General features: G+C 41.2%; 1 protein-coding gene across 1 annotated transcript in view; it reads left to right on the top strand.

The window, feature by feature from the left end:
- The window catches only part of MYO5B (myosin VB), a 549,419-nt gene that overhangs the window by 191,290 nt on the left and 341,778 nt on the right, over window positions 1-16,351 (top strand). The gene's annotated exons all lie outside the window — the stretch shown is intronic.

Raw genomic sequence — 16,351 nt, 5'->3', positions numbered from 1 at the left:
CTATTGTCATTGTGCCTTGTTTTTCTAAAGTGTACATGTCAGTGAACTAAGTCAATGGGCTGCCCTCCCATTATGATGCATATCAACATCTGTGTAATGTGAATTTTTCATATTCTTTAATTTTCAATGCATTGAATATTCAATATAAATCATTGCATTCCTGGTGTTGCAATGATACAAAAATGGGAAAAATTCAGTCCCCTTCTTCACTGAGCAGAGTATTATTCATTTGGGAGACAGGGTGAGAAGGACCTAGAGCCATAGTGCATGAGGAGGTTGGCATTAGTTTGAAGAGGGGAATAAACAAAGAGTTGGTGGGATCCAGAGGAGAGAGAGGTGACATTTCTTCCTGTTGAGAGCATCAGGGAAGGTTTCATCAAGAAGTATGCCCCTGTACTTGAGGGACGAAGTGTAGAGTTTGTGACAAATAGGGAATCAGGAAGATAGCGTTCCAAGTAAATGGCATATGCGAAAGACAGGGAAGTCAGAAAGCCTTAGGTATATTTGAGAAGTAGTAAGTAATCCGTTTGCCTTATTCTGAAATAAGATTAGAAAGATCGCCATTTGAAGTAGAATTTGAAAACCACATTGAAGAGTTTGGGCAGTAATCTGTAGTCTGTGAAGGGCCATTTAAAGTTTTTGAGCAGTAGATGATATGATTAAAACTCTGCTTTAGGAAAAACAATCTGCAGCAGGGTGTTTACTGAATAGTGCCAGGGAGACCAGGTTGGAGACCTGCATTAGTTAGGGTAAGAGACGATGAGAACATGGATTAGGGTGAATGGAAGAGAAGGTGGTACATAAGAAGTGTTAGAGAGATAGAAGGTCTAGGACTTAATGATTAGATAAGAGTTGGGGGCTGGGAGAAGAGGGAAAGGTTAAGTAAGACTTGTAGGGTTTTGAGCCTTGAGTGATTAGGAGACTGGAGGAACCATCCACATGAATGAGTGATTCAGGGAGATTGGTTAATTTGGGTTGCGATTGGGACATCCAGTAAGCAGTTGGAGATAAGATACTGGAATTTGGGGAAGAAATGGGAAGTTTCTTCCAAATAGCTCTCTTTTTCCCTTTAATTTCCACTTCCCTCTCTTCACACTTGCATTATTTTTCTTGCCTTCAGCCTCTCCTTGCCGCTGATCCTTTTGTTTTCCATTGTCCTTTCTCAAGAGAAGCAAGGACTAGTTTGGTTAAATAAGGCATTCAGGAAAGAGGTCTTTGTTGCTCAAATGTAGAGGAGATTCGTCTGATTTGGCAAAGTACCTTATTTGCATGGATTTCCATAGTGGGTGGAGATTAATTGCTAGATGGATCAGTGATCATCAATCCATTCCATGGACCCAGGTTGCTCCAGTGGGGAGAAAATGGTGTTTATTGGATTGACTTGCCTAGGCCTACCCCTTCTTTAATATTCTTCTCATGCTGCATTTGCCAGGAAGACTTCTTTGCCCATTCCAGCCCCAACTGGCTTCTCCCTCTGCTGATCTCTGTTTCATTTGTTTCCTCAACTACTCATGGACAGTCAACCATCTGTGGTCTTGCATATGTCTTGTCTCCCTAATTGTAAACTTCTGGAGAGCTATATTTTATATTTATTTTATTTATGTTTTATAGAACATTTTGGGACAAATAATGAGCAGCCAATAAATGACTGAGTTTATGGTGAGTAAATTTGAACCCTGATTTTGTGTCACCTTGATCTGATCACTTGAAGAAACTGTCTCCCAGAGAATTTATTTGTGAAATGGATATAACAAAAGGCATTCCCACCTCCCTCACTGGAGAAAGACTTTGAGAGTTTTCTCACAGAGACAGTTTTGATGCCTAACTCTGGGACCTTGGGCACATCCCTTGACCAAGATGAGTGTTCTCATCTGTAAAATGGGGATAATAATAGCACCTACCCCCCAGGGTTATTGTGAGGATAACATGAAAATATTTTTAAAGTCCTTTGCAAACCCTAAAGCACTTCATAAATGCTAGTTATTTTGAGGCTTTGATAAGAGAAAATTCCTAGCAGATAGCCATGATTTGCCACATTAAATAGTGCCTGAGACAGAATTAAAGATCTCTCACCCACTTGAGTGGCATTTATTTTTCGAGTGGGCGACGTTTTGTATGCCTTTTTATTTTAAATTGTACAGAGGTATTAGGGAACTGAGCTGCTCTGTTGCTAAAACAGAACAGATGCCTGCTTTCCCAAGCTGAAAGTGAGCCAGGGACTGTGAATAACTCCTGGATGAGCTGCCTGGGAGCCCGTCCCTGCCCTGCCCTGGTATGTAGCAGGTTACTTTGTAATTGGATAGAAAGCCAGAGGACAGGGATGGACAATTCCGCAGCCCGCTGTTTCTCGGAAGATCTGATTCACTGCAGGGCAGCTAAACAGTTATGTTGTATCAACTTGCCAGGTCCAGTGTGTGACTGGGAAAGAGATGCTGTATGGGAGACAGGATGTAGCTCAGCGGCCCCAACAAAGCACAAGAGAGAGACGACTTAAACATTCTCTCATTGTAGGTGTGGATCAGCCCAGCCTACCAGATGAAGCTACCTCCCTCTCCTAACAGCTTCCCACTCCCTGTCCGTTACTCATGAAGCTACATCAACGAAAGGCCAAATAATTAGATTCTCTTAAAATAATCATAACTCACTTTTATTATGGAGCATGTGATAGTTTTCCAAGCACTTTCACTCAGAGCCAGGCAGGTTAGTTACTATCAGCTCCGTTTTACAGATGAGCAAACTGACATACAGGGTGGTCAGGAGGCAAACCTAAGTCCATACAACTAGTTAGTAGCAGATTCAAGTCTTTTTCTCCCCTACACTATCTTATATGTATATGAAGCAGAACTCAATCAATTCACACAGTGGACTTCAAAAATCTGTGTCCTCGTCCCTTTCTGCTTAGTCAGTGGGGAACTTAATACCCTCAACTATGGAACTCATAGAACATCCAATCTAGCCATTGGCTCAGGCCCCTTTACCATCTGCCAAGATGCTTCACTTGCCCCCCCCCCCCACCATTCTGGGCATACTAATCTAATCAATAAGTCACATTGCTACTGGCAAGAACAAAAGACTGCCCTATGGGTGTCTCACTATCCTTGTGACTCCACAGACTGAAACTTCCTCCCAGCCTCCATTCTGCTGTAGCTGTGTTCTCGCCTGTATTAAAACCGAAGCTATTTGAGGCCAGGGACTGTTTTATCTTTTATATTTGTATCCACAGCTTCTTAGCACGGTGCCTGGTCTGATGGTAATTGGTAAATAAATGCCGTTTCCTTCATTTGCGCCTTTCTGGTTTATCTTTTTTCTGTACTCCTCTCACTGGCTTCATTTTGGCTTTTATTTCATTGTCTGGTGACTGCTGTAATAGCCATTTGACTGAAAGATAGTGTGTTATAGCATGTGGAGCTCTGGACTGAGAGTCGGGAAGATTTGGGTGCAAATCCTAGGGTAGAAGTTTACTAGGTGGATGTCTCTCCAGCAATTCTCTTTAACATCTTTGGGCCCATTTCCTTATTTGCAAAGTGACAGAATTGGAATCATTAGCCTCGGAGGTCCCTTTAATCTAGATCTAAATTCTGTCTTTCTTTCTGGTCTTATCAGTACACAAGAAGCATTTATTAAGTGCCTAATGACAATGACATTAATAATAATAATGATAGATAATAACACGTGTGTGCACACATACGTATCTGTGTGTATATATGTGTGTACACACACACACAGATACATATGCAGACATATACATATAGCTCTTTGTGGTTAGGTGGTTCAGTGGGTAGAGTACTAGGCCCAGAGTCATGAAGACCTGAATTCAAATCCATCCTCAAACGCCTCCTAGCTATGTTACCCTGGCGAGTCACTTAACTTCTGTTTGCCTCAGTTTCCTCATCTGGGGATGGTAATCCTCAAATGGGGATAATAATAGCACCTCCCAGGAGTGTTGTAAGGATCAAATGAGCTAATAATTGTAAATCACTTAGCACGATGCTAGGCACATAGGTGGCACTATATAAATGTTAGCTATTATTCGTCTTAATTTGATCCTTGCAACAATCCTGTGGAATAGATACTATTATTATCCTCATTTTACAAATGAGGAAACTGAAGTACAAAGAAGTTAAATGATTTACCCAGGGTTGCTTCTCCAGGGACTGTCTGAGGCAAGTTTTTTTTCTATAAATTTATTTTTTATTTTTAGTTTACAACACTCAGTTCCACAAGTCTTTGGGTTCCAAATTTTCTCTTCCTCGCTCTCCTTTCACCTGCCCCCCAAGATGACATGTGATTCAATGTAGGTTCTACATATATCTTCACACTGAACTGTTTTACATAATAGTCCAGTTGTAAAGAAGAATTCTAACCAAAGGAATGAACCATGAGAAAAAAGAAATTAAACTAAAAAAGAAGGGAAAAAAGAGAGCAAATAATTTGCCTCCATCTGCATTCAGACTCCATAATTCTTTCTCTGGATGTGGATAGCTTTTTCCATCATGAGCCTTTTGGAACTGTCTTTGAACCTTCCATTGATGGGAGGAGCCAAGTCTATCAAAGTTAGTTCTTACAGATACTATGTGTCTATAATCACTGGTTCTGCTCCCCTCACTCAGCATCAGTTCATATAAGTCTTTCCTGGTTGCTATGAGGTCTGTCTGCTCCTCATTTCTTATAGTACAATAGTACTCCGTTACATTCATATACCACTGCTTGTTTAGCGATTCCCCAGTTGATGGGCATCCCCTTGATTTCCAGTTCTTTGCCACCACAAAAAGAGCTGCTATGAATATGTGTGTACATACTGATCCATTTCCTACTTGTGTGATCTCTTTGGGATACAGCCCTAGAAGTGGTATTGCTAGGTCAAAGGGTATGCACATTTAAATTTTTTTTATTATTTATTTGATAATTTTAGTTTTCAGCATTGATTTCCACAAGATTTTGAATTACAAATTTTTCCCCATTTCTACCCTCCCCCCCACTCCAAAATGACATATATTCTGATTGCCCCATTCCCCAGTCAGCCTGATCTTCCATCACCCCACTCCCTGCCATCCCCTTTTCCCTTATCTTCTTGTATGGCAAGATAGATTTCTATGCCCCATTGCCTGTATATCTTATTTCCCAGTTGCATACAAAAAACAACTTTTTTTTTGAACATCCGCTTTTAAAACTTTGAGTTCCAAATTCTCTCCCCTCTTCCCTCCCCACCCACCCTCCCTAAAAAGGCAAGCAATTCAGCATAGGTCACATGTGTATCATTATGTAAAACCCTTCCACAATACCCATGTTTTGAAAGACTAACTATAATTTGCTCCCTCCTATCCAGTCCCCCTTTATTCAATTGTCTCCCTTGACCCTGTCCCTTTTTGAAAATGTTGGCTTTTGATTACCTCCTCCCCCATCTGCTCTCCCTTCTATCATCCCCCCTTTTTTATCTCCTTCCTCTTTCTTTCCAGTGGAGTAAGATACCCAATTGAGTGTGTATGTTATTCCCTCCTCAGGTCAATTCTGATGAGAGCAAGATTCTCTCATTCCCCCTCGCCTGCCCCCTCTTCACTTCCTACAGAACTGCTTTTTCTTGGCACTTTTATGTGAGATAATTTACCCCATTCTATCTCTCCCTTTTTCCCTCTCTCGATATGTTCCTCTCTCATCGCTTAATTTGATTTTATGATATCATCCCTTCATATTCAACTCACCCTGTGCCCTGTGTGTGTGTGTGTGTGTGTGTGTGTGTATTCCCTTCAGCTACCCTAATACTGAGGTCTCATGAATTACACACATCATCTTTCCATGTAGGAATGTAAACGAAACAGTTCAACTTTAGTAAGTCCCTTATGATTTCTCTTTCTTGTTTACCTTTTCATGCCTCTCTTGATTCTTGTGTTTGAAAGTCAGATTTTTTATTCAGCTCTGGTCTTTTCACTGAGAAAGCTTGAAAGTCCTCTATTTTATTGAAAGTTCATATTTTGCCTTGGAGCATTATACTTAGTTTTGCTGGGTAGGTGATTCTTGGTTTTAATCCTAGCTCCATTGACCTCCGGAATATCGCATTCCAAGCCCTTTGATCCCTTAATGTAGAAGCTGCTAGATCTTGTGTTATTCTGATTATATTTCCACAATACTCACATTGTTTCTTTCTGGCTGTTTGCAGTATTTTCTCCTTGATCTGGGAGCTCTGGATTTTGGTGACAATATTGCTAGGAGTTTTCTTTTTGGAATCTTTTTCAGGAGGCGATCAGTGGATTCTTTCAATTTCTATTTTACCCTCTGGCTCTAGAATATCAGGGCAGCTCTCCTTGATAATTTCTTGAAAGATGATATCTAGGCACTTTTTTTGATCATGGCTTTGATCATGGATAATTTTTAAATTGTCCCTCCTGGATCTATTTTCCAGGTCAGTGGTTTTTCCAATGAGATATTTCACATTGTCTTCCATTTTTTCATTCCTTTGGTTCTGTTTTATAATATCTTGATTTCTCATAAAGTCACTAGCTTCCACTTGCTCCAATCTAATTTTTAGGGTGGTATTTTCTTCAGTGGTCTTTTGGACCTCCTTTTCCATTTGGCTAATTCTGCCTTTCAAGCCATTTTCCTCCTCATTGGCTTTTGGAGCTCTTTTGCCATTTGAGTTAGTCTATTTTTAAGGTATTATTTTCTTCAGTATTTTGGGGGTCTTCTTTAGCAAGTCATTCACTTGTTTATCATGGTTTTCTCACATCACTCTCATTTCTCTTCTCAATTTTTCCTCTACTTTTCTTACTTAGCTTTTCCAAATCCTTTTTGAGTTCTTCTGTGACCAATTCATATTTTTCTTGGAGGCTTTTGATGTAGGCTGTTTGACTTTGTTGACTTCTTTTGGCTGTATGCTTTGGTCTTCTTTGTCACCAAAGAAAGATTCCAAAGTATGACTCTGAATCTGAGTCTGTTTTTGCTGCCTGTTCATGTTCCCAGCCAACTTACTTGACCCTTGAGTTTTTCGTCAGGGTATGACTACTTGTAGAGTAGAGAGTATTTTGTCCCAAGCTTGAAGGCCTGCGCTTCTATTTTCAGAGCTACTTGTACACAGTAAGTTCTGCCACACCAGAGCTCCTTCTCCCCCAAGAACTGCCAGGGCAAAGCAGACTTTGCACTCCTGCTCTAATCTGCTGCTTAATTCCTCCCACCAGGTGGGCATGGGGCTGGAAGCAACTGCAGCTGTAGCTCTGGAAGCAGCCCCAGAGCTGCACCACCTCTGTCGCTTCCCCCCCCCCCACCAGTGGCCAACCGCGAACTCCTTTCACTCTGTCCCACTAACCTTCTTTTCCCACTAACCCTCTCTGTTGTCTTTGGTGTTTGTGGGTTGAGAAGTTTGGTAACTGCCACAGCTCGCTGATTTGGGACAATACGCCTGTTCTGCCCCGCTCCTGGTCTGGTTGGTCCTGGTGTGGCCCATGCTGGGCTGTGCTTTGCTCTGCTCCCAGCTCCATGCAAATAGACCCTTCCCATGGACCATCCAGGCTGTCCTGGGTTTGAGCCCTGCTTCCCTTTGCTATTTCATGCGTTCTACAGCTCTAGAATTTGTTCAGAGCCATTTTTGTAGGTGCTTGGAGGGACCTGGGGGGAAGCTTAAGCAAGTCCCTGCTTTCCAGCCACCATCTTGGCTCTGCCCCTTTGGGTATGCACATTTTTATAGCCCTTTGGGCATAGTTCCAAATTGCTCTCCAGAGTGACTGGATCAATTCACAACTCCACCAACAATGTAACAATGTTCTAGTTTTCCCACATCCTCTCCAGCATTTATCATTTTCCTGTTTTGTCATGTTAGCCAATCTGACAGGAGAGATGTGATACCTAAGATTTGTTTTGATTTGCATTTCTCTCATCAACAGTGATTTAGAGCATTTTTTAAATATGCCTATAGATATCTTTAATTTCTTCCTCTGAAAACTGCCTGTTTATATCCTTTGACCATATCTCAATTAGGGAATGCTTTGTATTCCTATTTATTTAACTCAGTTTCCTGTATATTTTAGATATGAGGCCTTTATCAAAGACACTAGTTGTAAAGATTCCCAATTTTCTGCTTCCCTCTTAATCTTTGTTGCATTGGCTTTGTTTGTACAAAAACTTTTCAATTTATCATAATCAAAATTATTCATTTTGTGTTTTGTAATGCTCTCTATCTCTTGTTGGGTCATGAATTCTTCCTTTTCCCATAAATCTGACAGGTAAACTATTCCTTGCTCTCCCAAATGCTTATAGTATCAGCCCTGAGGCAAGTTTTGAACTTAGGTCTTCCTGACTGCAAGTCCCACTGTGTGGCCTCTCTGCCTACTATGTGCATAAACAATGAGCTAAGCCCTGAGATACAAATATAAAACCAGTCCCTGCCCTTAAGAAGCTTTTGTGCTACTGTAGGGGAGGGGGAAGAAACAGTAGATACACAAACGGGGAAATACAAAATACACAGGCAATTCTATGAGCAGGGCCCTAAGCACTGGGAGCGAGTGAAGGGCCCACTCAGGAAAGTCCTCTTGTAGTAGGTGACACTTTATCTGGCTCCTGAGGTGAGCTTGGGTCATGAGGCCAAGGTGGGGAGGGAAGGTATTGTAGGCATGGAGGGATGATCTGTGCAAAGATGGAGAGACAAAAGATGGAATGTTTGTGCTTGGAAGAGCAATCAGGCCAGTTTGGTTAGAATGTCTTGTGTGATCAGCTTAGAAAGACAGGGTAGAGTCAGATTGTAAAGGTTCCTCAAATCCCAGGGGAATTTGTGTTTTATTCTGGAGGCAGGAGGGAATCATTGGGGTTTCTTGAGCAAAAGCAGTGGTTGTACTTTAGGACTGTCACCTTACAACAATTGACTCATTTACCATCTACCAGAAGATCCCAGGTATGAGAGTGTGTGCGTGTGTGTGTGTCTGATAAAAGCTGTCGTCTAGACACATCTTTCCTATTCTGTACTTAGTTAAAAAATCAATTGTCAAAGTGCAGGACTTAACATTTATTCCATCTTAGTAAATTGGGCTATCACTCCAGCCTGTCAAGATGTTTCTGTGTTACAATTCTGTCATCTAGCATGTTACCTACGCCTCTCAGCTTTGTGTCATCCACAAAATTGGTAAGCAAGCCATCTATCTTCATTCAAGTCGTTGATAAACATGTTAAACAGAACGTACCCAAGGACAGGACCCTGCCACGGAGACCCTTCCCTCCAGGCTGGTACCACTAATTGCTACAACCTTCTGTTTTTCTACCTCAGTGCTCCCTGAGAATTTCCCTTATTTCACCTCTATGCCCAGCTTTGGACCCCAGGGGTTTCCCACTTTTTGTTAGTTGTTATCCTAGAAATCCTTGCCTCTTTGACCTTCCTCCATCTTCCAGGTAGACCAGGAAGATAATTACTGGGCTAAGAATCTTCATCCTGAGGTATGATTTAATTCCATAAGTACTCACAAATGTGAAGAGGAATCCTAAAAAGCAAAAGTTATCTTAGATGACCTTAATTGCAGTATATCATTCATAGTGACAGAGGCTACAAGCTTGCCATCCTCTGCCCTAGTCAGAGTGCATCTTGAGCACTGCAGTCAGTTCTGCAGGCCATGTTTTATAAAACCAATTTATTTTTACTGTTTAAACTTAACCAAACACCCTTACAAAGAGCATTTCCTGTATACAAAGTAGAAGATAAAAGATGATAGTATATGAAACCGATAATTGCTATTCCATACATGTTGTTGTATGCGTGTGTGTGTGTATGTGTGCACTTCTGATCTGTTCCATGAATTTTCATAAAATGTTTGATGACTGGGTGGCACATTTTAGAAAAGATATTGTCAGTCTGGAATCAGTCCAGGGGAAAGTAATTAGAATGATGAAGGGACTCAAAACTAGACTGTACGGAGATTCATTGGAGGAACTGAAGATGTTTAGCCTAGAAAAGAGAGGACTATGGGGCTATCATAGTTGTCACAAAATATTTTAAGAGTCCTCCCTCTGGAAGAAAGTTTGGGCTTTTCTCTTTAGCTTTGGAGAGTTGACTTAGGATAAATGAGAAAAAATTAAAGGAAAACAGATCTAGTTTCAGTATAAGCAGATGATCATGTAACACTTAAATTGTCCAAAAGGCAAATGTATTGCCTTAGGCGGGCAGTGCGTTTTTGATTCCTGGAAGTTCTCACATGTGCTGTGGACAGAATCCATGCTTCAGGTAGGGAATGGGCTTGGTCACCTCTGAAGATGCTTCTGCCTCTATAGGCTCCATCATAGCATGCCTACACAGCACTGTGTCTTGGAGCCACAAGTGAGATTTGGGTGACAGGTAGATGAGCAGCCCTGAAAAGAGCCATACCCCAGTAAAACCATCTCAGCAGATGGGCTAAACCAAGGCTGAGGGTAACTAACAGGTCTCAAACCACTCAGTGAGTTAGAGAGATGTGTACCCCAAGCATGTGAAGATGTCTCCCAGCAGAATGAGCATTTGAGTATAATTTATTCCAATAGCCATTAAGGTGGCTGAAGCAGGTACTGTAGAGTGCTTAGAGCTTGGTCAGACGTAGAAGATGCCAAGGTCATCCACTGCATCCCAGGCCATCGCCCTTTCATCCTGACTTTTGTCTTGCCACTGGATTTCAATGACTGTGGAAGAGAGAGAGGCTGATGTCTTTGTACAAGTCTTCATCACTTAAATCCAGTTCAAACACAAGTCAAGATATCACTCTGTGACATTACCACTCTTATAAGGTGATAGTGAGAAAAGCCTTTTGTAAAATGAAAGTTTGGCACTACAGAAACGAGTTGTTAATTAGAGAATAGCAGAAGGTCCTAGTTGTCCTAATTCTAGCGTCCTCTTCACTGTGCTAGACATTTCTTCTCCAAAGCTCTCAGTGCCCCAGTAAAAATATACCAAATGGTTATATGTTTTCTAGACATTGATCGAACCCTGTTTGCATTTCTCTTAAATCCTCTTTGTCCCTGAATGGTTTGGGTGGCACTGCTCCCATGGTTTACCCTCATGTTCCCCTGGAGAAGAGAATTCTGGATTCGGGGTTTCTGCTCTAAGTGACTTTGATGCCTAGTTCCTTCTGCCTCACAAAGGAATCGGTGTAGGCTGCCCATTGCTGAAATATAACAGGGTGGTTTAAACTGAAAGCCCATCAGTCTGAACAGGCAACATTCCAAGCTCCCTGCACTAAAGTGAGGTTGGGAAGATGAGCTATGACTGAAAATTTTCATGCTCCTGTGATTCTGGTTATAATAAATTTGCCGACAATCTCCTTTAGCCATTGCCTGATGGCCAGGCACTTTATCAGGAGTTTGCATTCATGACATCTGGTTCCTTGCTGCTTCAGGGTAATAAATAGAAAACACAGAGTTGAAAATATAGAAAAGGAAGACCAATTACTTTTCTGTTGGAAGAACTTATCAGTTTTGAGAAACATAGCAGGCATGGAAGTGTGGACAGCACACATTCCCCTCTAACATTTTGGTTGTTTCCCTAGAAAACTGAGTTAGTGTTTCTGCAAATGAGACACACCCCCAAATCAGCAAGATTGTATTGATCGCCAATATTTAGTGCCTGCTATGAGCTTAACCCCCACTAAAGTCCTGACTTGATGCTTCTTTGGGTCTCTAAGAGGTCCCTGAATTCTAAAAGCCTATGCTGAATGCAAGCTGGAAGAGCTTTTGAGTATTGGTCCAGTGACTGTCTCCTGCTGGAACTTAGGAAAGGGGGAACCAGGACAGGGAACATGCATTTATTAAGTACCTACTATGTGCCAGGTACTATTCTAAGTGCTGATGTTTAGAGAGGCCCACCACCAGGAGGGGTACCATGGGGGGGTGCATTTTTTTCAGCTACAAATAACTAGTAAAGATAGCATAGTATGGTGGAAAGATCACTTACTCTATAGTTAAAAGACATGGGTTCAAATCTCACTTATTCACTTATTAATACACTATACTTATTACCTGTTTAACTTTGGGCAAATAAGTTAACCACTAGGTCTTAATTTTCTCACCCATAAAATGAGGGGTATGGACTAGATGGCTCTTAAGAACTTTGCAATACTAGTTGTTCCTACAGATTCACAAGGACATTCTTCATAAGGCAGAGGGAGGAAACTGTGATCTGCATTGGTGGAGGAATTAATCACAGCGATGAAATTATGGAGTCCAGAATTAAGTGCCCTGGCACCATGAAGGATACAAGAAAAGATGCAACCCTGTGCTGCAGGAGTTTACACAGTGCCAGTGACCAGACTGCAGGAAAGAAACAGTGAGGAATGAAGCGCCAGACTGTGAAAAAGTCATGTTCTTATCTCATGGTGGTCATAGGTTTAGAGGTGGAAGAGACCCTAGAGGTAAAATAGCACAACCCCCTCATTTGGCAGGTGACTTAATGACTTAGGTTAAATGACTTAGCCAGGGTCACTGGTAGCAAATTGCAGAGCCAAGATTTGAAGTTCCTTTGACTTAGAAGACACATTGCTCTTTCTGTTGCCCATCTCATACTGATTTAGGGTTACTCCTAGTCTGGGAGCTTCTGGAGAAATCAACCTTGGAGGCTTTCCCTGTTAACTAGAAGATTTACTTCCTTTTCAAAAGTTTTTTTTCCCCAATTGATCACTTTCTCCTTCCCCCTCCCTTTCTCTCTCTCTCTCTCTCTCTCTCTCCTCTCTCTCTCTCTCTCCTCTCTCTCTCTCTCTCTCTCTCTCTCTCTCTCTCTGCCCTCGCCCCCTCTCCTCCCTCCCTCCCTCCCCCCTCCTCCTTTTCCCCCTCTCTCTTCTTTCCTCCATCCCTCTTCTTTCTTCGTACCTCCCTCCTTGTCTTTCCTTCCTTCCTTCCTTCCTTCCTTCCTTCCTTCCTTCCTTCCTTCCTTCCTTCCTTTCTTTCTTTCTTTCTTTCCTCTTCCATCTGCTTCTTTCCTTCTTCCCTCCTTTTCCTCATCCTTCCTCCTCTGCCTTATCTTTCTCCTTCTCATCCTTCTTTTTCCCATCTCTCTCCTCCTCCTCACACATGGGACAGATATTCAGTAACCATGTACAAGTAAGTTTAGAATGATAGAGTTATAGCTAGAAAGAATTGTAAGGTCCACTGGCCAGCTCCCTAAAAACTTGTGACTTGTCTTAGGTCACATGGCAATTTATACCCAGTAAAACTCACAATTTTCTACACCAAAAGAAATGCAGAAACATGCATGAAGAATTGAAAAATGTATTTGGCTCAGAGACCTACTCAGTCACATGCAGTGTGTGCCATTTCCTGCCCACCTAACATAAATGTTCCAGGAGTGGGGCTTCCCTGAAATCTAGAGATGTGAAACTATTTCTGGCTTTTGAGGCTTTCATCATAATAAAGCAATAAAGATGTTTTAAAATAAAGTAGAACATCCAAAACTGACATAATTGGAAATACATATGTGTATATATATGTATGTATGTATGTATGTATGTGTGTATACACACACACACACATTTTAACAAATGCTTTTCTAGCCTTAGTCTGTGAAAATTCACTTATTAATGAGGGAAAATTGAGCTTTCATGCAGTGTCATGGTTGACAGTAATATGGTGAGACATCCATATGCTCCCACTGTAGTAGCAATACTAAATATTCTTATCCTATAGTTTAGTCTATCATAGTTTCTTATCTCCTCAGGCCAAATATCCTTTCTAGTTTCTTTCCCTTCCTGGCTTTCTCCCGATCCCACACTGATTGTTCTGTCTCAGAACCAGGTGGTAGTGGACAGGACAAGGGATTGAAACCACCGGTGGACATTTAACACTTTCTGGTTTTGTAGATGTTGTCATTTAGTCCATTCCTCTAATTCCAAGGGCTGGATGATTTGTACATCTCAGTTCTCTTGCCTCTGGCTCCTGAAAGTTCCATAATACCTGATTATGTGATCATCAGTTATTTGAAAAACTCTGACTTTTCAAGTAAGCCACATTGGCTGCAGATTTATAGCCGACTTAACTAGTGACAGTCTTGCAATCAATTTCCTATTAAGGAAAAATCTGTTCTTATGTCTTTTTCTTTCTCCTCCCCTCCAGATGAAAACCAAGAAATCTATATCTTCACATGCTGAGGTGGCAGGGTTTTAGCTCCTTTTAGCTGACTTGGACAGTTTTTACCCTCATGTCAATCTGGCAGAGCTAGTGACCCTAGCTTGTTCTTAGGTCCTATTTTCATGAATTTGCTTGGGAGTTTCCTCCTCTATCTTTTCTTGATGGACCAGGAAGAGAGGCATCTAAGAAAAGACAGAGTTATAGCTACCCCTACCCCCTACACTCCAGGGTATAGGGATGGTCAGGTAGGAGCCTCTAATCCACATTCTGTGCAGAGATCTGAAAAAGGAGAAACATTCAGGAAAGACAGATGGGAACTAGGGAAATCCCCTTCCCTGGAAGCCTGTTGTGGAAAAGTAGACACCTTTCTTTCCAGAAAGACTTGGATGTAGACCAGAGTCCTTTCTGAAAAAAAATCTACCAGTTGCAGAATTCTGTGGTACAAAATTCCTTACTTCACTGCCCTTTTATTATGTTGAGGGGGAACAAGCCTACTTTTATGCTAGTAGCTTCATCTGGATTCCCTGCTTTGTCAGTGATGTTTATTTTATATTTTTATTAAGTGAGTCTTTTAAAAAATATTATTTCAAAAAAGTATTATGGTAGTGTGATGGTATTGCTTAAAGTGGATTTAGCTTAGCTTAGTAGCTTTGGTAATTTTATAGAATCACCTTTTTGAGGATTCCATTTAGAACAGAGCTTCTTAACTTATATGTAGATAGATTTCAGGGAGTCTGTGACCTTGGATAGGAAAAAGTGTGTCTTTATTTTCACTAACATCTAACTAACATTTGACATTTCCTTCAATTATGAATACAGGCCACAATCCATTATTATGAGAAGGACTCTGTAGACTTCACTAATCTGCCAAAGAGGTCCAGGGTACAAAAAAGATTAAGTACTACTCAATTAGGGGGAAGCCATTTAGATTTCCCATGGTTCACTCCAGAGTAAATCTATGCATTGGGTAAAAGGGATGGGATTTGGAAGTAGGATAGAGGAATCATGCATTTTTCTATTCAACCAAAAATAAACAAGTATTTATTAAGCACCATCTACATGTCAGTCATTGTGCAAAGCACCAGAGGTGTGTGTGTGTGTGTGTGTGTGTGTGTGTATGTATATATGTATGTATATATATGTATGTATATATATGTATATATATATAGAGAGAATGAAACAATCCCTGTTTGCATAGATCTTACATTCTACCAGGAAAGACAAGTATATATGTCTGTGTGTGTGTGTGTGTGTGTGTGTGTGTGTGTGTGTACAAATAAATACAAGTTTAATTCAAGGTAGTTTGAGAGGCAGGACACTAGAATTTGGGTGAAAAGGGAAGGTTTCATATGTAGAGAAGTTGGTGCTTTAGATGAGACTTGAAGAAAGAAAGGGACTATAAAATAGAGGCAAGGAGAGACTATATCGTGTAACGGCAGAGTGGAATGTTGTGTGAGAAAACAAAGAGAAGGTCATTTTTGCTGGCTAGAAGAGTGTGCGAGAGGGTGTATTGTCCAGTGAGGCTGGGACTACATTGTATAGGACTTCAAACGCTAAATAGAAGATTTTTTTTATTTTATCCCAAAGGCAACAGGGATAGATGGAGTTGATTGAGTAGGGGAGTTACGTGGTCAGCTTTGTGTTCAAGGAAAATCACTTTGGTGGCAGTGTGGAAAATGTACTTGATTGACTTGAGGGAGGGAGGCCAATTAGAGATTTTTGTCATCATCTAGACAAGAGTTGATGTGGTTTTGAACTAAGGTGAGAGAAGATACGGGGTCTGACTTGAGAGAGGTTGTGGGGTTTAAAAACGACAAGATTTATCAACTACTGTAATTGGATGTATAGGTGTAGGAGAGTGAGGAGTCAAGAATAATGTCAGGATTCCAATGCAGAGAGACTGGAAGGTTGGAAAGATGGAGACTGGAAGGATGGTGTTGCCCTTGACAGAAATAGTGAGGTTTTCAAGAGGGTTCTGTTTTGGGGGGAAGATAGAGGTTGGTTTTGGTCATGTAGAGCTTGAGATATCTCCAGGACATCAAGTTTCAATAGCCAATTAATGATGTGAGACTGGAATTTTCAGTGTAGAAATTATAACTGTTTATATAGATCTGAGAGTCATCTTCGTAGAGATCATAATTCAAACCTTAGGAGCTGATGAGGTTACCAAGAGAAGAAATTTAAAGGGGGATGATGAAAGGAGGGCCCAGCACAGAACTTTGGAGGTCACACACAGTTAGAGGATGTAACGTGGCTGATGAATAAACAAAAGAGGTAGAGAAGGAGTGGTCGGACAGAT

The sequence above is a fragment of the Trichosurus vulpecula genome, chromosome 1 (genome assembly GCF_011100635.1).
Source record: "Trichosurus vulpecula isolate mTriVul1 chromosome 1, mTriVul1.pri, whole genome shotgun sequence".
Classification (NCBI taxonomy): domain Eukaryota; kingdom Metazoa; phylum Chordata; class Mammalia; order Diprotodontia; family Phalangeridae; genus Trichosurus; species Trichosurus vulpecula.
Note: the sequence above shows the minus strand (reverse complement) of the source record. Positions and strands in the feature narration are given on the sequence as shown.